Here is a 24,158-nt window from a genome sequence, read left to right as displayed (position 1 = left end):
TTAATCTGTGGAATGTATCTGTATTTAGAATGGTATTAACCACTGTGTGGATGTCTGTCATTTGGATTTCTTTTGTTCTAATAGTATCCTAGTTCCCTTTAGCTTAAGCATGTATGTAGCATTAACTAGTCCACTGAAACTATTTTTATAAAAATGTGTGACCAGTACTTAATTTTAGAAACAAATGCTGAAAAATACAGTATGTGACCCACTGCAGTAGGGACAGAATGTGCTGAGGATCTCCTGGGATTAACTTGATCCATTATTAGTAAAATATAATCTCACTTTTTAATGGAGAGCTGTGGTAGGAGGTGGTTGCTCAGCCAGAGTGCTGAGATGGGCTCGTAGTTCATACGTCCTCTGGATAACTTCTGTAAAACCTGTCTCAGGCAATAGCAGTGGAAGATCTTGCTGAATTTTATTTCTTATCAGCATGTTATATGAATTCTCTGTTTCACTTATCTATACCACTATTTCTTCACCTTCGTCACCTACAAAGATATACTTTTCTCTGGCTTCTAACACAGATTTTGTTCTGCTTTTTAAATTGCAACAAATCCAGTGATCTGGTTAGATGAGATTTAAAGCATCTGGTTATCTGTCCTAAGTTTCTCTGCCTAATCTTCTCCCTGTGCTTTTGGTGGCAGTTTGTCTTTTTGCCCTTCCAAGTGCTACACATATGGTACCATATCAAAAGACTTTGGACCACTGCAGTTGCTTTTTTGAAGTCTCAGGTGCATTTTCTTACCATCTTTTCTTCAGTTTATTTGCTCTTTAAGACAAGGTTTTTTTCCTACTTGTCTTCTGTCAGCCTTCTGTCATTTCGAATATGGGAGTGCCTGTTTTGTGCGAACAGACATGCTGTATTTTTCCATGCAGTATGCTTTTTATCATCATTTAGAGCAGGTAGAGTTCAATTGTTTAAGTAATTCTTCATGAAAAACAGAAAGTGGGATTTTGGGCACAATGGAAGAAAGTAGTTCTTACAGCTCAAAGTGGATACTGTAAGAAATGTCAGTATTTCCTTTGCCATATAGATGATGTATAGAACATGCAAGACTCCTCAAATAGTAAACTGTGGCCCAAACGTAACTCACACGTCACCTTCTGCGCTCCTTTGTGCCCCAAATACTAGTTTGTAAGGGGTCCTTTGTGTTTGGAGAGGGAAGACCTGGCACATGTCGAGCTAGCTGGAAGTTCCCTAACAAACTGTGAATCTTGAGTCCAAAAGTGAGACCACATAGTCTAAGAAATTAAGGGGAAATACACAAATTTTTCTTCAGCTCTCTCTTGTCATGCTCCTGCCATATTGGATAGGCCTGCCAAGTGGTGGTGGAAGAACAAAAGGTAGTGGAGCTGGAGTACAAATGCATGTTTGTTCCCTGCTTCTACTGTGCTTTCTTCTGAAGCTGGACTATAAAGAAGAAAGGGGAGTGGGGTGAAGTGGAGCAGGGTCTCCGGAGGCTATGACTTCATATGTGTACAGAAGTGAAATCTAAAAAGTAGAAAATGGAGACAAAGAATGGTGCCTATCAAGTTGCACTTACATTTGGATGTTGAAGAAAGAGGCCAGAAACTTGTGAGGGGATGTGGAACACAGAGTGGAGAATGTCTTTTGGCTTTATGTGTCTACTTTTAAGAAAAGGTAAGTTAAGACATACTAGTAAAAAGCAAATTGTAGCTATTTCCATGGTTTATCCAACAACATCCTCTGCATTTTCCTATGATCTTAGGAATTTCCCTAAGGAACCACCCCTAGTTTAGTGTAGAGCAATAATGCTGACCTTCTTTGAGTTTATGAAATTTTTGTGTTTAGTGTCAAATTTATGCAGAAAACCCCAGTGTCAAAATTTTGTTTCATCAAAAAATTGTACTGAAATACAAACTTCTTATCAATGCCAATACCTGACCTTTCCTGATTTAGAGCCTGTTGGTGCAAGATGCATCTTCTAAGGGACATTCTTCTGGAAACTCGCTAGGAGTTCAAGGTTCCTGCTACTTTACAGGATGTTCCTTTTGACAAGGTAACCAAGCTAGATTTTTGGCATAAGACAGAACAAAAGGTATGAAACTTGTACTACCCTGAATCACGTGCCCTCCTGCAAGATTCCTACTAGTTGACTTTGTTTAAGCTGTCTGAAGAATGCTGGCCTGTTAGAACGGTGGACTGGCAGTGGATTTGTGACTGAGCAAGAGCTTTCCAGGAATCAGTTTTACTTTTGCAGAGCATGAGCAGCAAGGAAGGTACATGACTCACCACGTCAATGATACACTATTGCAGCATAGTTTTATGAACAACTTTCTAGGCAATTTGCATAGTTCTTTGTTCAAAATACCTACATAGTCAGAACCACATGGCAGCGCAAAAATATGCCACTATCTAATTATCTTTTTAGTTTAAATGATGGTGTGAACAGGCAATGTAGGCAGTGGTTTCATGTTACAGCGGTTGAAAAGGAATTCCCATACAATTCTGGTAACAGCTGTCTACTTCTCTCGTCTCATCTGACTCCACAGTGTCCCGATTCAGAGAGGGAAAAAAGGCAAAACTGAAATATTTTTGTATTGACTTTTCTGCCACATCAGCTCATGGGTTCAGTAGGTTGTTGAAGCCAGCGTAGGAGTGTATTTGAGAACTGTGTTGTGGGAGGTAAAGAGATGTTAGCTGATCACCTGAGCTATAACATGAAAGCATGGCGTTATACTTATGATTTTTGCTAACTATTCATTTGTTTCATATTCTAACAATCCTGCTAGAAAATGCACCAGTGTTAAAAGAGTTTTGGTTGTTTGCAGTCATACTGTTTCCTATCAGCAAATCATCTTTACTTGATGGATGTTTCTTACAATGGCTATAACAGTGTAATTATTCTCAGTGGAAATGTGTGAGACATTACCCAGAACTGATTTGTTATGAATAAAATTAGGTTGAGGGCTAGTGCATAATCACATTGTATTGATATCCTGACTCTATAATGTTAATATATAAAGTGATCCGTCTTTTATCTTCATAAATTTTTAAGATGGACTTTTATATCTGCTTTGGAGCATTTGTAGCCTTACATATTTAACATATTTAATAATCCATACTTGAATAATGAGTTATAAACTAGCATGTGTACTGATACATTGCTTTGCAGTACACTCGGGGAGCTTGCATTTTGGCTTGTCAGCATTTTTATACTGCTATAGAAATTAATGGGTTTAGGTTTGGGGTTTTTTTTAGGACTGCTTTTTGAGCAACAGAATCTGAAACATTATTCAAAAAATTAAGAACTCCAAAAGTAAATGTTTTCCTATGTGATATATGAAAACTTAAAATACTTGGGGAGGAGCAGTACCATGGAAGCTGTTGCAGATGGAGTCATGCACTCAGTGGTAAGACAGAGGCAATAACATACTGTATTGATACAAAACAGTGAGTTAACAAAATTCAATGGTGAATGCAACAGTGGTTTAACAAGTTTTGATGGCAAGGTACACTTGATTATTTACTACATAGAAGACAAGGTCAAACAAACTGTCAACACAGACCCTCCCATTCAGTCGTGAGGTTCAGAAAGGACTCCCTTTCTAAACTGCTCCTCAGAGAGGAGTCTAGGTGCAGCTGGGTCCAGTCCTAGTCCCAGAGTTGGTCAATGGTTTATGTCTAAAGGATTACACATGCACAATTAATCCTTTATATCACTTAACTAAGATTTCAAAGTTCAGCTTGCTATTAATCACTTACAGAGGATCTGTTGCAGCAAGGACTCTGTCAGCCTCCAAGAGTAACCTTGAGAGGGGAGATCCTGGCACGCAGCCCGCTGCAGTGCAGAGCTCAGTGGGCCCTGGGCTTTTGACTTATGGACGTATTTGCATACTTGCAAGACATCTGGGTCACTGTTCCAGACAGCCTGTGGGAAAATTACTTGGGGGGTAGAGGGGCTGGGAGGTTGGAATTAGAGAAAACTGGGACCTAGTAGAAGCATGGTGTTACAGAAATGTTTTTAGTGTAAAATGCAGCCATGGCTTTCAGGATGGCTGGCACGGACGGAATCTCCCTGGCCACGGCTCCCTAACCACACACCCTGCCGTCTGAGCACCTGCTGGTGGGAGTAACGGAGGCTGGAGCGGAGCGGAGACCCCGCGGCCAGGCTCTGCTGTGCTCCCTGCGGGAACGGGAACTCGATGGCACCACACAGCTGATACGTGCATAGCGGTTGTCACACCAAGAATACATGAGAAGATGTCCACTGCTGAGCCGACCATTTTTATTTTCTTAGATGTAATTATTACATTTATTTTTAAAAAATTATTTAATTATTAAAATTAAGTAATTTCCTTAGATGAAACACCCTCATTGCAACACCAACGCACACCTCCATCCCAAAGTCACCTGCCTTTGGGGCACTGCCACACCTCACTGGGCAGGTGACACCAGCCCGTAACAGAAGTGTGTGTGACTGGAGTCAGTCAGGCTCCACCTAAATGCAAAGAAAACGGACTGGCCCTGAACTGGAATAAGTCCAAAGGGGGGGCAGCTTGTTATCTAAACTCACGAATTATCACATGCTGTTTTAGTGTTTAACTATGTGTTAAACGAATGTGTGCACAAAGTTTGGGTCAAGCTGACTCTCTAAAGTTGTTGAAAGTGAAGAAGGAAGGGACTTTTAATCAAGGGAGTCAGCCTTGGGAAGGACGGGAAACAAACAATGGATGGTGAAAAGAACACTGTTATCTCAATTATGCAGAAAGAAGCTTTCAAGTGAGGAAAGCTCTGGCCACAAAAGGAGACAAGCTGATAGCTGTTGCAACCCCCACACATCAACAGAAAATTAGTTGAAAATAGGACAGAGGTAATTGTGGCAGTGGGAGATCATGACCTCTGACTCAAATAGCCCCCCGAGAGAGGGCAAAACCCCATCTGGGGAGCACGCGTCGTTAGCAGAAAGCTTCCGTAGTGCTGTATGAGGATGCGCGCTGATCTGCATTAGACGCGGGACACTTGTAGCCAGTCCTGTGTATGGTCAATGAATGTGCAACGTACTGTGAAGTACAAAAAGTGGATAAATGAGGGGAGAAGTTAGGGAAGACTCCATGGTAACTCCTGGGATCAGTCGATGGGCTGAACCTGTCTTGTCCCCCATAGGGACACCTATTGGGTAAGAACTTGATTCTGTGACTAACCCATGCTAGCTGTTACTAAGTGTGTTGTTTTAAGCTCATTTTACAGTCAGTGTATTATCACTGGCAATCTTTGAACTTGATTCTGTCACAAACTCGTACTTTGTATAATAGAAGTCTTCAGCTGAAGTTCATTTTGTATAAAAATCTTCAGAGGTTTGAGTAGTTGTTGCAAGGGACTTGACTCAGTGATGCTGTCTGTGGCGGTCCCTGTGTATGTTAGTGGAATCACCCTGCGATACAGTGGGCTGTCAAAACACAGATAGACAAACTAGTCAGACACAAATGTTTCATCTTGGGGAGCTGGCGGGCTGATCAAATATAAAGGGTTCAAAGAAATCTGCCTTTTTAAATGTGACACAGCCCTTGGCTACCATGTTGCCATCTGTCCCCCAAAGCCCAGAGTACTCTGGACAGAGCCATCACACCCCACTGGTGGTTCTGGCTCAGGCAGGGGGCAGAGGGCGCACACCACCACAGAAGCATACATTGCTTCTTCTTTAATTAAGGTCAGCCTCAGTAACTATGCAGTACCATTTGTGTGTGGGAATTTATGAGATATAATAATAGAAATATTTGTTTAATTCTGAATGGGCAAATCTGAGACCCCAGTTCCAGCTGTCTGTTCCATTTCTGTAATAAAAAGTAATTAATAGCACTCATTTTACAGAACAATTCCTAGGCACTAAGAACAGCCTGCCCATCTAGTTATCGACAACCTTCTTTCCACAAGGCACTGAGCACATTCTTGGGTTAAAAAACGTGCATGGTAACAAATAAGAAAATTAGAGGACAAACTATATGTCTGGTGATTGCAGTGTTTCCTAAGAAAGTAACATACCAAATTCTGTGGGGTACATTTTAATTCCCACTCAGTAATGTGAAAACAATGAATAGGAGCATCCTACCTAACAAGTGTGCCTGGGTGACCTGCATGCTGATAATAATGGGTAACTGAAGTCTGAAGATGTACCTTGAGGTCAAACTTAGTCCTCAGTTTGTTCTAGAAAAGACAGGTTTTCACTCTCATGTTTGGCTCCTTACTTCTGTGCTAAATGTAGCCCGAGTGGACATGGCAATACATCATAGACATAGTTACAATTAACTACTGTCTACAAGTATTTTAAAAATTAATCTGAAAATACAGAAGTTACTGTATTTTTATACTTTGATAGCAGAAAAAATGTCCACCCATGTTTTAGAAAACTTCAGTCAGTGGCATTTTAATTTTATTTCCGTAGAAAAATTTTAATGCCATAATGAATTTCTGAAAATGAAAATATGCTCTGGAAAAGAGAATGTGTTCTAGGAATCATAGAACCATAGAATGCTTTGGATTGGAAGGAACCTTAAAGATCATCTATTTCTAACCGCCCCCCTTCCACAAGACCAGGTTGCTCCAAGCCCCGTCCAACCTGGTCTTGAACACTGCCAGGGATGGGGCACCCACAGTTGCTCTGGGCAGCCTGTTCCAGTGCCTCACCACCCTCACAGTAAAGAATTTCTTCCTAATACCTAATCTAAATATATAAATATATATCTAAATCTCTTTTAGTTTAAAACTAGTACCTGTTGTCCTATCACTACATGCTCTTGTAAAAAGTCCCTCTCCAGCTTTCCTGGAGGCCCCCTTTAGGTACTGGAGGGCTGCTATAAGGTCTCCTTGGAGCCTTCTCTTCTCCAGGCTGAACAACTCCAACTCGCTCAGCCTGTGGTCATAGGAGGAGGGCTCCAGCCCTCTGATCATCTTTGCAGCCCTCCCTTGGACTTGCTACAACAGGTCCCTGTCCTTATGTTGGGGGCCCCAGAGCTGAATGCAGTACTCAAGGTGGGCTGGCCATAGAAGGAAAGCAAGATGGATGGAGATAGTGACAGTTTAATAGGAAAAGTAAAAGCTGTGTGTGCAAGCAAAGCAAAAAGAGGAATTTATTCATTCCTTCCTGTCAGCAAGCAGATGTCCAGCCACCTGCTGGGAAGCAGGGCCTCAGCACACGATGCACACAATGGTTGCTTGCACAGAGAAATGTCATAACCACAAATGTCCCACCTGCCTCCTCTGCTCCCTGAGGATTTTTTGCTGAGTGTGACACCCTGTGGTATGGGTCAGCTGTCTTAGCTATATCCACTCCTCACTTCAAGGCTACCCCCAGCCTACTTGCAGCGGCAGGGAGAAAGGCAGCATTGGCGCTGTGCAAGCACTGCTCAGCAATAGCTAGAACACTCTGTGTTACCAGCACTGTTTTGGCCATAAATACAAAGAACAGCCACATACCGACTGCTATGAAGAAATTCTCTTTTCTCTCACTGGTAGGGTTTTTTGTACACACTTTTTTGCCTTTCTGTGCATTTTCTTCCCAGCAGCATCTCCAGTTCCCTGCTGAGTCTGTTTCATTGCCATTTCATACCCCTATATCCACTGAATGATCCGTGGTTAAGTGACTCAATTTGACAGTGATTGGACTTCAGAGCTAAAACTGCACTCAGGCTTAAGAAGCGCAGAGTTCGCATGACTGAGTTTTTCTTTCAGGTTGTCTTCACCAGTTAGATTTTATTACTTTTGAAGGTTTATCTGCAGAATGAGGGCTAGGAACTTCTTTTTAGTAACAAAATGTTGGGTGCTAGTGGATTTGAATTTGTCGTGTGCACTCTTAAGTATTTGTGCTGGTTGTACCCTTCACAAAAGCTTTATGTTGGATCTTCTGCTTGAGGGCTTTATCTTGCATCCTTTAAGACCCAAAATAAAGTCCTAGCTTCTCATTGAATGCACTGTGAAAGCCATAAAATTAAAAGTAGGTAGCATAACAAGTTTTGTTCTTTTTAAGATAGGCATGTCTTTGAACAATATAAAAGTGAGAGTTGTTCCTCTAAACGTGCCCTGCTTTTGCTTGAAGAACTGACTTAACACTTCTAAACACTATCACAGTTTATCAGCTATAAATTGACATTAAGAAGGCAATCAACCCAGCACAATTAAACTAAATGGCATTGGCTCACTTTGTGTGCTTCACTTTATTTGGTCTTTTGTCTTTGGCTGTTATGTTTCCTCATTAGAAAAGACTTTTTCTGTTCTGCTAAACAAGGACAGAGGGTGCTGCCCACATTAAGGAAATTAAAATTAGTAGCTAAGATCAGAAAGTTTCCAAGACCTTACTTGAGAGTCCTGAATTATGTGTGATGCTCTTGTGCAAGATCTGTCCTCTGCTGAAGTCTAGTAAGATTGTTTTGATAGTTTCTCCTTTTTCCCTACTGTTGTACCAGACGAAAAGTAGGAATTAGTGTCTTTTCTTACTATCAGTACAGATAAATAAAAATAAAACCATTTTTAACTAACATCAATAATAGTGGGAAAATTTATTGAATTTTTCAGAAAGGGGATATTATTCTGGTATCAAACTGAAATACAGTGCTTTGTCATGAAAAAACTTTGCAGTTCCTTTTGCATCATTTAGAGCTGTGAGTCTGGAATAACCCTTTCTGATGTTCCTTTTTTCCTTCTGTGTATTTTGAACTGTTCTTCACATAAAAACATTGTAAGCTGTGTGTCCCAGTTTTGTTTATATTTCTACAGATTTCTGAAGTCTTTTATACTTTCTTAGTGTCAGTCTTGCAAGGACTTTGAGGCTGCCAGCAGTGAAATTTTTGAGATGCCTTGTCTACTGGTGATGAATTGTTTTGTGTGTTGGCTACCATAGTCAGATCTGAGTATTCATTTTTTCATATAACTAAGTCATATAACAGGTTAAATGGGTGAAGTATAGGACAGTGTATTCACTTCTGTAAATCCAGGTATCCTGAGACTTTTAATGAAAGTATATGGCGGTTTTGCTGCATGAGCAGTTAAGCTTTTAGATAAGGTGTACCAGGGCTAAAATAAATTCAAAAGCTTGAGATCCATTTTAGATACAGAGAACATGATCATGTTTAAGGGTTTTTTTCTGGACTACTCTCTTAAAAATTTTAACCCTCAAACAAGAATCTTGAATGTATTTAAGGATCACAAATAATATTTCTATGGTAACATTGCTTTTGTTGACAGATAAATAACTGCTAAGACTAACTCTGTGCCTCTGCTTATATATAAAATTAATAGCTACATCCTGTGCATTTATAAATGCAATTTTTTTTGTGTAGTGTTCTAAATGAATGCCTGCTATAGTGCTGTAATAAACTCCTACTGGCCTGCTTAGTCATCTAATGCTGCAGAACAAAATCCTAGACCTATCCAGGTGACTTTAATGGGACTTTGGTTTCACCCTGTTGTTTACCAAAGTGCCAAAAGTACTGTGGCTTTAAAATGCAGTTATAATTACAGAAGATTTTGTGTATTTTATAAATTTATACTTGCTGTTTGATGGAGTTAAATCACTTTCTTTCCTGTAGTCTCATCCTGTATTGTATTTCAGTTTTTCAATAACAGAAGTTAGTTCTGTCTTATTAACTTATTTCCTTCATGTCCTCTTGAGTCTTGAAAGACAGGGCCCAGCAAGCTTTTGGAATTAGTGAGTAATCCCAGTGGACATTGTCTCTGCTCCTTAACTATGAGAATGTTCATATGTAACATGGCTTTGAATTGGATTCTTCCTGTAAGAGGTTATCCTAACATCTGAGTATGATTTTTTTGACTGACCCAAAAAAGTACTGTTTGAGTGAAGCAGTATATTCCCAGGAAGTTCAGTGACAAAAAAACCCCAGCAATGTGAAGCTTATCCATTACTCCCAATATCCTTTTTTTTTTTCCTTAGTCTTTGTGTGGCTGCTGGTTCTGTTGACTAGTGAATTCACCAGATACTTGCTAATTGGTTAATTGAATATCAAAATTATTTGCTTTAATTCTCTGTCTCTGTGTGCTCACTGTCGCAGCCAGGAGTATGTGCATTGTTTTCAAATTCTATCTATTACTATTATTTCGTATCAGCTGTATTTTTTGGAGTGCTAAATTATGTTTGAGCATTTCCTTCTTATTTTTTTTAGCAGTTTCAGCAGCTGTGGTTCACAATTTGTCATCTTCTCTATTCTTAATTAGAAAATTGTGTTCCATGTATGTTCTAGTTGACCATAATTTTCTGTAACTCTTGGGGAGGTCTGTAAGTGAAATGGGATCCACTGAACACCCTCATAAGGGAGATTTGAGAAGACTGACCTAATCAATCTGACTGATAGCTTCAGCAAAAGCTGATGAAGGTATTTGTGGCAACTTAATTAGCTATAGAGATTGTCACTCTTTTAGGACTGAATTTCTCCATTGAGTTTTTTCTAACGTTTTCGTAGGTGATCTTTCATTACTCACTGTCATTTACCAAAGTATTTTTGTTCTTTTGTAGGGAAGCTTTATCATTTTAATTATTTGTGCATGTAAGCAAAATGAGAAGGAAGAAACTTGGTTGAAACTCTATTTGGAGATGAACATAGATGAAATGTAAAATTACCAATAAATTGGAATTCTTAAATTATACAGAATGTGTTGGAGTAGCTTCAGTTTCTGAAGATGATACAATATAAGATACTGTAGTAAAGTTTCGCTTACAGTGCAATCAATTCACAAGGTTTGAAGCACATTTTCTTCTTACAAAGACATGATTTTATCAAAAGAATAATTTGTAAGTGAAAATGAGAACACAGAAGAGAATTTCTGTACAGATCCCTTCCGTAATGAAATATATTCCTGGTTTATATTTTGCTAACGGTAGAAAGATAAATTCCAAGTTAGTGTGCAGTATAAATGTAAGTGTTAAAAGAAAGACACAAAGTACACCTGAATGAAACATCTTCTATGGTAGCAGAATAAAACTTAGTGCTAGGCACATTTTCCCAAAATTAAACATTTGTTTCTGCTGTCCTATACAGCTAATTAGAATGTGGAATTCCATTAAGCGTAAGAAGATCAATTCAGCTTCATCCTTCCACCAAAAAAATAATCTTTTTTTGTTGAGCATTGCAACAGTAGTGCTCCATGATGGCTTTTCCCCAGAAGATTCCCCTAAAAAAAGAGAGACGTGGGAGCCTGTCTTGAGGAAGGACCCTTGGCCCATACCCTGTGAGTCACAGGAGATGGATTATGTTGTCGACAAGCTTGTAGCCGTGGATCTTGTCTCAAGTGAAACTGTAATGTTACAAGCAATTGGATCATGGTTTAGTAACTGGCAGTGAGGCTTCTTCTGGAAGTCTGTTGTCCAAGATATTCTAAGCAAGAAGTCTAATTCTACCTCCTGAATACTGCCTGTATCAGAGCACCCTGAAATGCTGAGCTGAAGGCAGGTTTTGTTGCTTCCTTATCCAGCTCGTTCTTTACAAAACTTTTTCTGCCACTTCTGTCATCTATAGGGTTATATATCCTTTACACAAAGACAATAGAAATTTTGAATTAAATTCCTGTGCAGATGTAGTCAAATGCTTGTTTCCTTTGCTAATAAAATTTCATCATCAGCGTAAGTAGAAAATAAAATCTTCTAGCACCACTGTTCTTCTGATTTTTTAATCCAGAAGTTTAGTGTCATAGCAGCATGTTGTTTAAACAGAAACTTATGGCATAATAATTAGCAAATAGCATGTGTATCATAAATAAAACTGTGTATAACAACTTCATGCCAGCTAAATAGGTGCCACATACCATGCCTAGCCATGCTGATACAAGAGAAGGGGACAGCTGGTAGGGCTTATCAAAAGATCTTGTCATCTGTCTGCTTCTTACAATTCAGAAAACTTAAATTTGTGGACCATCTAGACCAGGGGTCCTCAAACTTGCATAAAGTAACATCTGAATATTGTAATACCTGTTCAAGGAATACAGTTTGCTCTGTATAAAAGGAAATATTTATAGGAGTGTATAATGAAATTACTAATTATTACAGAAATATGCATACGTGCATACAAGATTTTTCACTTATACTGAGAAATAAAAAATAAATAATAATTTCTGCTGTGTTTATCAGATAGAAAAGACTTGGGTAACAGCAGCTTAAATCAAGTATCTGGAAAGAATTTATTTAGGTATCAGTATAGTGAGAGCTGACCCTGCTGAAGCCATTCAGCACTTTCAGACTGAGACATCTAATGGTTAAATTTGAGGTAAACAACCTTTTGCACAGTTTGGATGACTTTGGGTATGTGAATAAAATACCAAGGAAATAATGCAGTGCTTATTGGTGATAGCTGCCATCACAAAACTGTAAGTTATGATAAAATTTCTGGTAAAACATCAGAAGGAATAAAAGCTGAGGAGAGATTGATTATCAAATTGAGCATCTAGATGTTATTTGTCAGAAAAGCAATATATGAAACAGTTGGATTGCATTTTGTTTCTGCAGATCTGTCTGGATTGTTTTTTTGTTAAACAGCGTAGGATCAAATTTGAGTATCACTCTCCAGTGTGAGAGTGAAGAAGGGACTTTTTTTTTTTTATTGCTACATTAAGACATCTGAAACATGTTTGTATTTTGGTGGTTTATTGTTTTAATTTTGCATTAGAATGTCTATCTACTCCAAGTGAATTACAAATGGCAATTTTTACTGAGTCAGGGTACCTATGTAACCAAAATGGAAATCTTGCATCTGTTGTTGATGCAAGATCTTAACCTTATGTAGATGTCTTAACCTGATGTAGAGTCTTAACCTTAAATCATTTTTTCTTTTCAGTGCCATTTACAAAATAGATAAAATTTCCAGAAAATCAATACAAGTTCTGTAGGAAAGCAAACAGATTTGGATGTCTTGCAGATTTGTAGTAATGGAAAATCTACTATAATTTTCCTGATTTTTTGAAGTAAAAACTTACATTTATGTATTTCAGTGATTTGTTTGTTTTCATTTTAGGAAAAAATTGTATGATTTTTTCAAGTCATCCTGGAACTGCATAAGAATTGATTTCAAAGATTTGATTCTGCTGAAGTTAGTTATTCAGTAGTGATTTTACTAGGTATAAAAAATCAAGTAATAGTGATAAAATCTGAATACCTTTCCCCTAAGTTTCTCAGATACATTCTTTTCTGAAACTCTTTACTTGTCTTTATTTTCCTTCAGTGTAAGTGAATGCTGTACTTTAAACACTGTTTAGAGATGAAGTCTATTTATTTAATCAATAATTAAACTGAGTTTAAAAAACTCCACTAAGATGCTTTAAATAGGTGGCCTGATTGTTCTGAGCAAGGTGATCACCCAGTCACTCCGTCCAGGTAAGGAAACTTTTGAAAACTGTGACGATCATTTAATTGTCTAAATATAGTTTTAGGTTCCTAATTTTAGGCCAATTTATTTGCCAACTTATTTCAAAGCAATACATGTGACATGGGGACGTGGGAGGTGGGACATAGAGATGAGGGTTCTCCAGGGATTCCCGAGGGTTCCCCAAGATGGGACGGTCCCCGGGGGACCCTTCTTTTACTGTAATATTTCACAAATTGTGCCCCAATTGTGGAAACAGAGGGTAGGTACTTGCAGATTCATAATTCTAGGGTGTCCTGCTTGTGTCTTTGGGGTGAGAGAGAGGCATGTCCCAGCCCGATGAGAAGGACACTGTGGGCACCGGAGCCAGATGGAAGGTGGTCACGTTCCACCAGAACCCAGCTGAAGGATCAGGGCTGGGCATACCTCAGTGTGCATCCAGGTGAATACAAACAGAGGCACAGTTAATTTATCTGGGTTAAATTCCTCTTTTGAGTCATATTGTGGTGGTTCTTACTTAAATTCTCTTCTGAGTAATGAAAGGCAAGAACTTTCTCACTTTGCCCTAGCCTGTGTTGGAAATCTGTGTTCCTGTATTAATAAAATTTTATTGGCCATGTAGCCACCACAATTAATGTCTGAAAGGAGGGTCATGCTTATGTAATACTGCTAAGGAATTTGTGTGAAATTCATGTAAAGACATTTTTGAAAAAGCCTGTGGTGAGAGTTCAGTTCAGCAAACCCATTTTTTCTGTCCATAACAGTTGTAAGTCTTCTACAACGATATCTAGCAACCATAAAATCTCTGTAAATCTGATTGTGTAGATCCTTGGATAACTGTTAGCAGACAAATCTGTGCAGTTGATGTAGACTGTATGAGCAGAGAGAACTGTAACTTGGAGCTGGCAAATCCCAGGAACATTGAGGCTTTTGTAGGAAACTTAAAATTGTAGGTTGACGTTGTTATTGATAGAGCTGTTTCCCAGAAGATGAGATGCATTGAGTTATAAAGAGTTTGTAAGTGCTGTTCAGAACAGGAGCGGACATCCAGCTCTGAGCAGCACTCTTCACATGTCACCTACTATGCTTCCTGCTGTAGACTGATGGGGAAGAGACTTACTTTAATGGTAGGAGTAGGTGTTCTGCACAAAAGGTCCTTTTGTGTGCTGTTAACTCAGATTGTGTCATGCATCACTGTAATTTGCTTTAGATTTGTGCTGAATGACAAGAAGAATTTCAGATGTGTTGTTTGATATACTATGACTATATTTATGCAAAGCTGCCAAAATATAGCAGCACTGTTCCAGACATTCTTTTACAGACACTTTGTTAGGAGTATTTTCCCTAACAGAGTAATATGATACACATTCATGCAAAGCCTAGAAGTAGAATGGAAAAATGAATGCATACAAATTGCCTGTCACTTCAGTGCTGTAATTGCCTTTGTTAAAACTAAAAGCTATGCTATTTATACAGGTATAACAGAAATAATTTATTGATTCTCAGCTCTTTATGTATATGAATTGACAGGATTCTTGTCTTTTTACCATGGTTGCACTGGAGAGAAGTTGTGCTCTTGTACTAGAGAGGTGGATTCTTCACACCTCTAGTAGGTAGCAACTGCTTTGATCAAACTAACAGAAGGAAATACTCATGCTTGCAACTTGTTTACTGCTTCAGTACTATAATTTAACCTTGCAGTCCAAGTATGTGTGTAAGCCTCAGCAGTATGTTTAGCACATGTTACTACCAGTTCTACATTGTTTCAGTTTCCAAAATGCAAAGGAGATCTGTAATAGCAACAATACTCTCCTTTTTTCCCCCTACAACTTCTGTGAGAAAAAAGTTGTTAAAAAAGATGTTTTCTCTGCATGGAGTTCACACCAGAACCAACCTTTTTTCAGCACTGCACCAAGGTTCTAGGCGATTCATAGAAGTTTCTGCAGGCCTCTGTGAGTGAATTTTCATCTTTCTTTGAAATACTCGTTACAATAAAGATAAATAATAATTAATATTTGCTTTATTGTTAGGTGTAGTGACACTAATAGCTTTGCCTGGATGCTGTACTCGGCATATTTATTTTTGGTGTGAAGCTTCATTTGCTATAATGCTTTCATCATTGTTCTAAGTGCCTGAATAAATAATGTGTGTATTTTAATGCAAGCACAAAATGCAAAATCAGAAAAATGAAGATAAGCTTGTAACATGGCACTTATTTCTTATATACTAGTTTAGGGGTGGGTATAAATATCAAAGCATTAAGATAATTGTGGTTCAAGTACTTTGAGTAATATTCTAGTGGCTTGTCTCTGAATTCATGTTGATAATTGAATTATTTTAATAGGAATAATATTTTATGATAAATCAGTTAAGTAGTTGCCATGATCTTCAAAAGATCTTCATAAAAGCTGCTTTTATAGATGTTCCTTAAACAATAAATATGGTTCTCCTAAGACAAATTTCCAAGAGGGTAATAATAGCTAGCGCTGCCAGGTTAGATGTATATTCCAAAAGCTTAAAGGCTCAACTACTCCACAGAAGGAGATGCAGATATCAATCAAATTGCATAACAAAAAATGCTTCAATAATTTCAAATCCATTATAACAAGAAACTGAAATATATTATACAAGATGCTTGGAAAGAAAGGGGATATGTGCATAATACCTATGTACAACACCTAGCACAAGGGATATTCAGTTCTGTGCAGCCTGTTTCAATCTGATTAAAGCAGTATGAATCCGTAATACAGTAAAACAGTTTTTATTCTATGTCTGTGAAGTGTGTACAGAAATAAAAAAAAGATACTGGATCATTTTTTTTCTCCTTTATCTGTTTCTCTGACTTTTGTTTTACACTTCTTCCACAAAATAATTCTTTATCTTCTAACATAAGTAAGATTAAAGATCTGCTGAAGTAAAAATATGTCGTTGAGACAAATTGGTTAACTTGTCATCTATCAAAGCATGTTAGAAATTTATTTTTCTTAAGGTACTCTAGTTATGTCCTCAAATTGTCCTTTTACTTAGAAGAGATTATATTAAGAATGCATTTATTAATATTAAATACGTTAACAGGCTACTGAGGTTATTAAGTTCTGTAAGTCTCAATGAATCTCTAACTAGAAGTTTTAAAAATGCTCTAAATAATGTTCATTAATCAATTCGGTAATTAACGAAGTGTGTAAAAAGGATATGCTTCCTGGATTAAATAAATTTACTCTGTAAAACTTTAAAATCATGGTTTTTATTGTTTCTTTGTAATAGTTTTAGGCCTGTGAAAGTCAGATGTTTCCAGATTGTCGTGATATTTTCTGAATATGACTGCTCTCCATAGGAGAAAAGTGGAGGCTGAACCTACTCAGACTCTTTTGAAGTGCCCATGTATGAGAGTGGGCTTTATTTTCCACAGAGTGCTGAGTTAATCCAGTCATTTCAGTGCTGGTACTGTCTCATAGGTGACTTCTGCCTGCAGCTGGGCTGTAATAGTTACACGCTGATAAAACTTTGCACTCAGTGTCGTACACCTACTCCACTAACAGGCCATAAGATTAGATACTTTGGAAAAAAATAGTCTGCATATATGTAGTCTTTAAGTGGTGGAGAGTTTATCACATTGATAATCCATTTAAATTGTTGTTCTCGCTTCATATTTGTGGCTTATCCAGTTTGAAGTGTTAATTGCATCTATAAGATGTCACATCTTATTCCTTTTTGTGGTAGATTTTAAAGAATCAAGTTGACAGAATTTCTTTGCCTTCTGTTGTAGGATGTATTTTAGGCTTTTATATGTTTTTGTAGTACCCTCTCTGCTTTGAAATGTCAATTTTAAATTGCAGATGTTCAAACTTGGGTATGTTATTTTAGAAGAGATCTCGGTAACAACCTGTACAGAACTTCAGGGCAGCCTTTAAAAGCAGTCTTATGTAGGCAGCAAGAGAAGAAATTCCTCCTGGGCAAGCACAAGCTATGTTCTTCCAGTGTTTTTCTATGTCCACATTTACCCTGTGGTTGTGAAGGTGTCCTGGCCTTCAATACTTGAAGAATTTTTTGGCCTGACAAGGCTCCAAAGAACTAGCAGTTTTTTCACGTCCCTGCATCTTCCATTGATAAGGCCTTTGCTCTACTAATGATGTGAATGGCCTCATCAGAGGGGCAACATCACATGGGTTAAATGAAATGCATAGTTCCTTGGCTCTGGGCACTTGACACAGTCATAAGGAATCGTTCCCAGTGCAGCTAATCCAGACGGTGTTGTTAAGCTCTGAACCAAGGCCCTGTGTCCATGTGTATCGATTGCTTAGCTCCTAGTTTCCAGTTATCCCAGGTGTTTCTATCTGGGACCAAAAAAACTGTGTCCTTTCCTATCTCCTTATTTATGCTTCAACAGTATCTTCAAGAGCTAACATTTCCAGGCCAGCATACGACAAGACTTACTTATATTAGAGTGTGCACGACACAGCGTCTTTTAACTTGAGAAACGTAATGAACTGATAGCAGTTTTCAAAGATTTGTTGACTGCCTGCAGATTTGTTGGCTGTGCCTAGCCTTGTCAGCACCTTCGATCCTTCCAGGGAACTGTGTCTTATTGCACCTGAACAAAACAAAACAGTACTAGTGCTGGCTCCCACATCAGGGTTCATAACTAATAAGCATCATTTGCTCTCTGTGAGCACCTCATCTTCAGGCTATTGGCTTATTGTTTTAATCTCTAGTATCTTTTCTGTACGCTATCTAATTTTTCTGCATGCATTTTAATTTGTGGGTAACAGGCTTGGAACTTCTAATAACTCCCTGGTGATTAGTGCCAAGGCAGTCACCTAGTCAAGTCCAAACAGCACTTCACAAGTTTATCATAGCTGAGTAGGTTGGCAATAGTACAAAGTCACAGTAGGAAAGTATAAGAAATTGTAATGAATCTAAAAAATGCATGAAAATAAATTCGGCTAACCAGACAAATTGTGATAACTTGCATTCATTAAGTGCTGAGATACTAAAATAATAGACTGGATATTTGTCTTAGGCAGGGGTACGGTAAGCTCATAGAGTACTAACCTGGCTCTGTTTGTGGCATGCGTAATGTTTGAATACAGCAAACGTTAAAAACCTGATAATTTTCTCAACTATGGCCTATGCATAATAATTCAGTAAACTTTAACTAGGTAAGAAATTTAACTTGCCTGTGTTGTTCACTATGAGATCATTCAGGAGTAAGAAGAGATTGTAGTAATGCTGTAGTAGCCTTCATTACCTAAAGACAGAAACTGCTGGAGATTGATAAAGTTAGTATGTGTACATATATTTGATTAAACAAATAAAGCATATTTGATTAGGCAACCTGCTGAAGTGTAGAAAAACAGCGTTTGGAGGGTCAAAAAGTATTTTCAGGTCTAAAAAGCGATAGCCCTCATGAATATACATCACCTCAGAACAACCTTTGATAGCTCAAACAGAAAGAGAAAGGGCATTAAAGTGTTATGGAGTGTATCTTCTCTGAGAAGCAGGAGGATAGGTGATTTATTTTCACCGGAACATGGCAGAGGCTAATGAGGTTAGAGTGCAAATATCTGTTGAGAATATTCTGATTTTCGTTTTCATTGTTTATTCTGTTTATTTATGGTTGTCTCTTTAGAGCCCCATATACATAAAGCGTAGGTGTCCTACAAGTAGTTGTCTTAGAAGCCTTGGTCTACAAAGCACTTAATGACACAAGATGAACAACTCCACTGCTTAAAGATTCTTCCAAATAATACAGAATTAAAAAAAAAAAAATAGAGTTAGCTTTAAACAAAACTTTTATAGAAGAAGAATGAACAAAATGTCCTTCAGCTGTTTTCCTTTGAGCAATTCACCCAACCCAAATGCAGCAGAAGGGGTATGAATGTAGGATGTGGCAGCAGGTAGCTCCAGAGAGCTGCTGAGGCAGCTTTGCCCTGCTTAGAAGTGTTTGGCTTGCCTTTGGATTCTTCTGAGATGTTGTATGGGGAGAAATACGGAGTGCAAGGAATTCAGACTGAATTGTTGATTTGTACAGATATTGAAGCCATGGGCATTGGCACCTCTGCCCTGTTATGATGTGTATGTTTCGAACCTAGGTTTGCTAGACACCTGAAAAGATGCCCTTTTGCATTCATCATACCAGTCAACCAAAACTGAATGCTCAAAGTCATATAAACCCCAGCAGACTGCATGGCCTGATTTGGAAGAACTTCTGCCAGTTTAAAGATTTTTGGTAGGGTTTTTGCTACATTTTAAAATTGGACTTGAATTTGTTTTCCGAGTTTGCTTTTGTAACTCCATAAAAAGTCACCAATTTAGTCTGTAGAAATTAGACTAAATAAGTTCTGATCAAAGCAACAAAGCATTTGCAGACTTCCCCATAGCAATGGCATTCATTTCAGTGTCTCTACTCAACCTAGCTATCAATTTTTATGAAATTTTCAGGAAGACAGTGTACCTGAGGTCACAAGCCATGTGTCAGGTTTGGTTATAACTGACTAACAGGTTCAAAAGCTGTTGTGGGACAACCTTACAGATGGATAGTCATGGCACTCCCATAAGCTGCGTTTCTGTTGGAAGTCAGGCTAAACCCAATGGTTATTTTTTTCAAGCAGCAACCAAGAAGTATTTCTTTGGTTTTGCTTCATTTCTGTACAAAACAGGATGTATGTTCATTCTTTCCAAACTTTTCAGCCCTGGGGTGTATGATTCTGATTATAATAGTGTAACTGGAGGCTTAAAGTCTGTTTTAGAGCTGTAAATCATTGCAGATTTATTTGTGTACAGCTTAGGAATAGCATGGAACAGATTACTGAGAAGCAGCTTCCAAGAGAACAAAGGAGAATATGCATACTGCACTCTTTCAAAATGTGAGGTGTGCGAATGTGCAGCAAATCAGGTCTTCCTCCTGGTTTGTAAGGTGAATATGTGGCTTCTTGAGCCTCCCACACCAGTGGTCCCCTTTTGATGTACTGTATGAGGTACTGTTCGTGTAAGGGAACAGCGAAGGAGTTGCCTCTGCAAAGACACTACAGGTTTATCCATCTTTACATTAAGCATAAGGACAGAAAGAAATTTTTTTCATCTCCTAACCAGTTTATGTAACACCTAACGGATTATGTATTGTGATCACCACATATGTCAGATTCTTATAGTAAGGAATTGCTGAAAAAGAGTTTTATTGCCCAGTGGAACATGTAGTCACAGTTACAAGTGCAGTCTGGAATGGGATCCCCACAGTTTTATGGCAAAGATTAATAACCTTTCTCATTTTAAGAGAACTTTTGGATATATTTGGTGGGCCTCACACTAATAATGCATCTGTCTTGTTTCCCCTGTCTGTTCCACAGGGCTTTCCATCATTCTTACACAATTTTTTGCACCAGCTTGTGCTGTTTAATTTCACAGTGCACATCACTACTCAGGCATCTCACACCACTAGGTGTTTCTCTGGTCCTCCATACTGCACAGCACTGCGCTACTTGGCATATCCCATCCCAGACTATACAGGTTCTTTCTCATTCTTAGTACCACAACGCTGCAAAGCACTCACCTGAAAATGTCATGTCCATGGTGAATGGCTTATCCCTGACTCTGCTCTCACACTGATTTTAGGTGTTTAGGTGGGAAAAAGAGAGTCCATGGCATGCTTCTATTTTAACTCTTGGTTAGCAGAAGAATGTAGCCCTATAAGGCATTTAGATTCTTCTGCTGCTGTCACTTAAGGGCAATTTATTGGCACAATTATTATGCACTACTAGTAAGTCACTACTAATTAACTTGGAGTTGAGTTTGCATTGACAAAGCATCAACAGGTATCTTTTGGCTTTCCTTCTGTTTAAAAAGTGAAATATATTAAAAATTTTCTCTAATGTTTACTTAACTTCAAAGCCTTTACAAAAAATCCACCTTTGATCATTGATCTTTTCTGAGGTAATATTTCTATAAATACAGTTTTATGTATTTTTTCCAAATTTTATTTCAGGCAGTTATCTCTGCAAGATAATAATATGAACTATAGAACTGATTTTTTTCTTGGTCATCATTCCCTTTAACTGTGGAAATTTTTGAGCTTACAAAGCATTCTGAATTGGTCAGTTTAAAATGAAGGGTTTTGCAAAGTTGGGGTTTTTTTGCAGTTTGGCATCTTGGGGCAAATATTATATGTGCTTTATTTAGTTTTGTAACTGTTCTGATCATACTCCCAGATTTTACTCTGAGCCTCCTTTTTACTGGTAGCATACATATGGAATCTTTTCTGGTTAGTGTCTACATCCACTAGTGATAGGTCTTTCACATGATTACAGGTAAATCTTGCATTAAATATCGTATTATTCATTGGTGCATGTGTTCTTTCTGAATATGGGACTGAATCAGACACTTTCATGTAGTCCAGCCAAACTGTGTTAGACTCCTTGTTAGTTAACATTCTTTATAGGCTTTTCAAGGCAAAATTGGTCCTCTATTCCTTTCTTCTTTCTTTTTTTTTTTTTTAACATCCTTCTTACCAGTGAAATATGAGAGGTTGCCATCAGCTGATACAGTCAGTATTAGCAGTTCCCAAATCACTTGGGAAGATGGAAACTTTTGTCACTCTTACCATTCTTTCTTTTCTTAGGAGCAATAGTTTTGTTTTCAAGATTTTCCATAGTATTTGGCAGCCTTACTCCCATCACTGTCCTTGATGTCTACATGGCCTTTCTCAATTTCGTCTGTACTATAATTCTGGAAAAACAACTTGTAAAGCTCTCAAAACACTGAAGCTCTGGTTCTAGTTGGAACATACAGGCACTGCTTAGTTGCAAACAAAATACAGTGCCTGCTTAAATTATTTTGCGTTAGCTTCTTGTGTAAAGAAGTTGCTCTGATTTTAGCTTTGCAGTACTAAATTCTGCTGTGCATCTAAATATGTCTTTTGAGAAGGGGAGCAAAACTGTAGAAAAAACAGCTTTATTTTTACTGGAGTAAACTCCAGTACTGGAGTTTAGTTTGCACATCAGAATAGTTTTGATCTTCTTTCTAATTGCAAATGGCTCTGAGATTCTCCTCTCTGTGCATCTTACCTTGATTACAAACCTATGTCAAAACCAGCTATTACCCTTGAATCCTCAGCCATTTTGCCTCCAGCTCCCTTATTTACTTAATCATTGGCTGATGTTTAACTTGCAGCCAACAAGACAGCCAGCTCGTCTATACACACTCCATCTTTCCTTTCTGATCAGCGCTTACCAAAACCAGTCAGCAAAAGCTTGCTTCCCCACCCCAGCCCACCTTTTGGGTTTGTGCTAGCTTTTAATTACAATTTTGCCCTTACTTAGCATCATTTCGGTTGGAAAAGACCTTTAAGATCACTGAGCCAGGCAGTTAACCTAACAGTGCCAAGTCCATGTGACTGGGTTGGAGTGGGTTCTTACTGTCACAGTATATTAGTGTTTTCTAATTTCTGCTGAAGGAATCTCTGTCATGTGTTAAGCTCGGACTGCCTTCCTCACCTTCTGTGCCAAATTACTTCCCACTTTTTGTCAAAGAAACGATACTATGAGGCTTCCTTCATTCTAAAATCACCTAGCTGTAATCAACTCTCAATTAACCCTTTGCCATCCTGTGGTGGTGCAGGTTGTCTGTGCTGTAAGTGTGGAGACAGTCTGGGTTAAACGGTGTTATTGATTAGTTGTAATACAGCGCTGCTCTAACACTTTCCTACAGTGTGGAGCTAGAAGTAATAGTCCCAGTTGTTACTGTCCGGGACTAGCTTCTATAGATACTACAGAAGCTAGAAGCTAGTTCCAGCCAGACCTACACTGGCTGCTTGTCAGTACAGCCCAGTTGCCTCTGCAGTAAATTCCAGTACACACTGAAGTTTTCTGGGCCTGTTTCAAGTCTGGCACAGGGAAAATCAAGGTGGAGTAATAAGTGCTGAGGTAAGTGCTGCAAGGGCCACACAGGTATGGACGCTTAGGGTTGCACAAGAGCTTGCAATTGGACATGGCGCTAAACCCAAACTATCTCCATGCATTTGTATCACAGCAGGCCAGAATTTGCAAACCCTCTTGGCACCTGGCATTCTGGAAAGTGCGATGGATGCAATGGCTGATCCACATTGGCAGGATGAGTCCTTATCCAGAACTCCTAAATTCTGGGTAAATGCTTCTGTTCTGTAATTTTAAATGCATTCCACAGTACCTAATCTGTTAGGGCTTATTCATAGTGTTCGATATCCCAGGTAGAAAAGGACTAACTACAATGAGAAACAACAGAAATTCAAACCAATAAGCCAATGTAATAATCTCTGAAACGGATCTAGGGAATCCCATCTCTACAGCAGGCACAAAATAATTGCCATTAATATTCGGTGTACCGATACCAGGTGGTGGTTGTCTGCCGTGGCCCGTGAGTGTCAAAAGTGGCCTGTATAACATACAACTAGTGGTGTGTAAGTTGGATGCAAGTCAAGCAGCTGCTCTAGCACGAAGTAGTATTTATTGGGTAGAAATGCATCAATAGGTGCACTTAATGTCAATGACACATGTCTGGAAGGGCTGCAGGACTAGTGTTGCAGGGCTTGCAAAGAGGCAGGTGCGGAGCAGTGATTGATCAAGGGGCATGAGGGTATTATGGATATTGGATCCTACAAGAAGTCACCGGTATTACAAGGCAGTGTAGAATTGAGATACTTAAACGAAGATCATTAGGCAAGGATTGTGAGTTCAGAACCAGGGCCATGAGAGAAGCGTTTTGACACTCCATAGTGTCTGAGACCCTCCTCTGTCTTGGTTCTTTCCTGCCAGGTCTCTTGGATATTGGGCTGTGTTGGATTCTGTTAGCTGTGAAACAGAGAG

At 38.6% G+C, this 24,158-nt stretch overlaps 1 protein-coding gene across 3 annotated transcripts in view; it reads left to right on the top strand.

The window, feature by feature from the left end:
- RNF180 (ring finger protein 180) overlaps nt 1-24,158 on the top strand; it is a 78,881-nt gene that overhangs the window by 27,893 nt on the left and 26,830 nt on the right. The window lies entirely within an intron of this gene.

Source organism: Falco naumanni, chromosome Z (assembly GCF_017639655.2).
Source record: "Falco naumanni isolate bFalNau1 chromosome Z, bFalNau1.pat, whole genome shotgun sequence".
NCBI lineage: Eukaryota > Metazoa > Chordata > Aves > Falconiformes > Falconidae > Falco > Falco naumanni.
The sequence above is the reverse complement of the archived record's forward strand: the minus strand, read 5'-3'. Positions and strand labels throughout refer to the sequence as shown.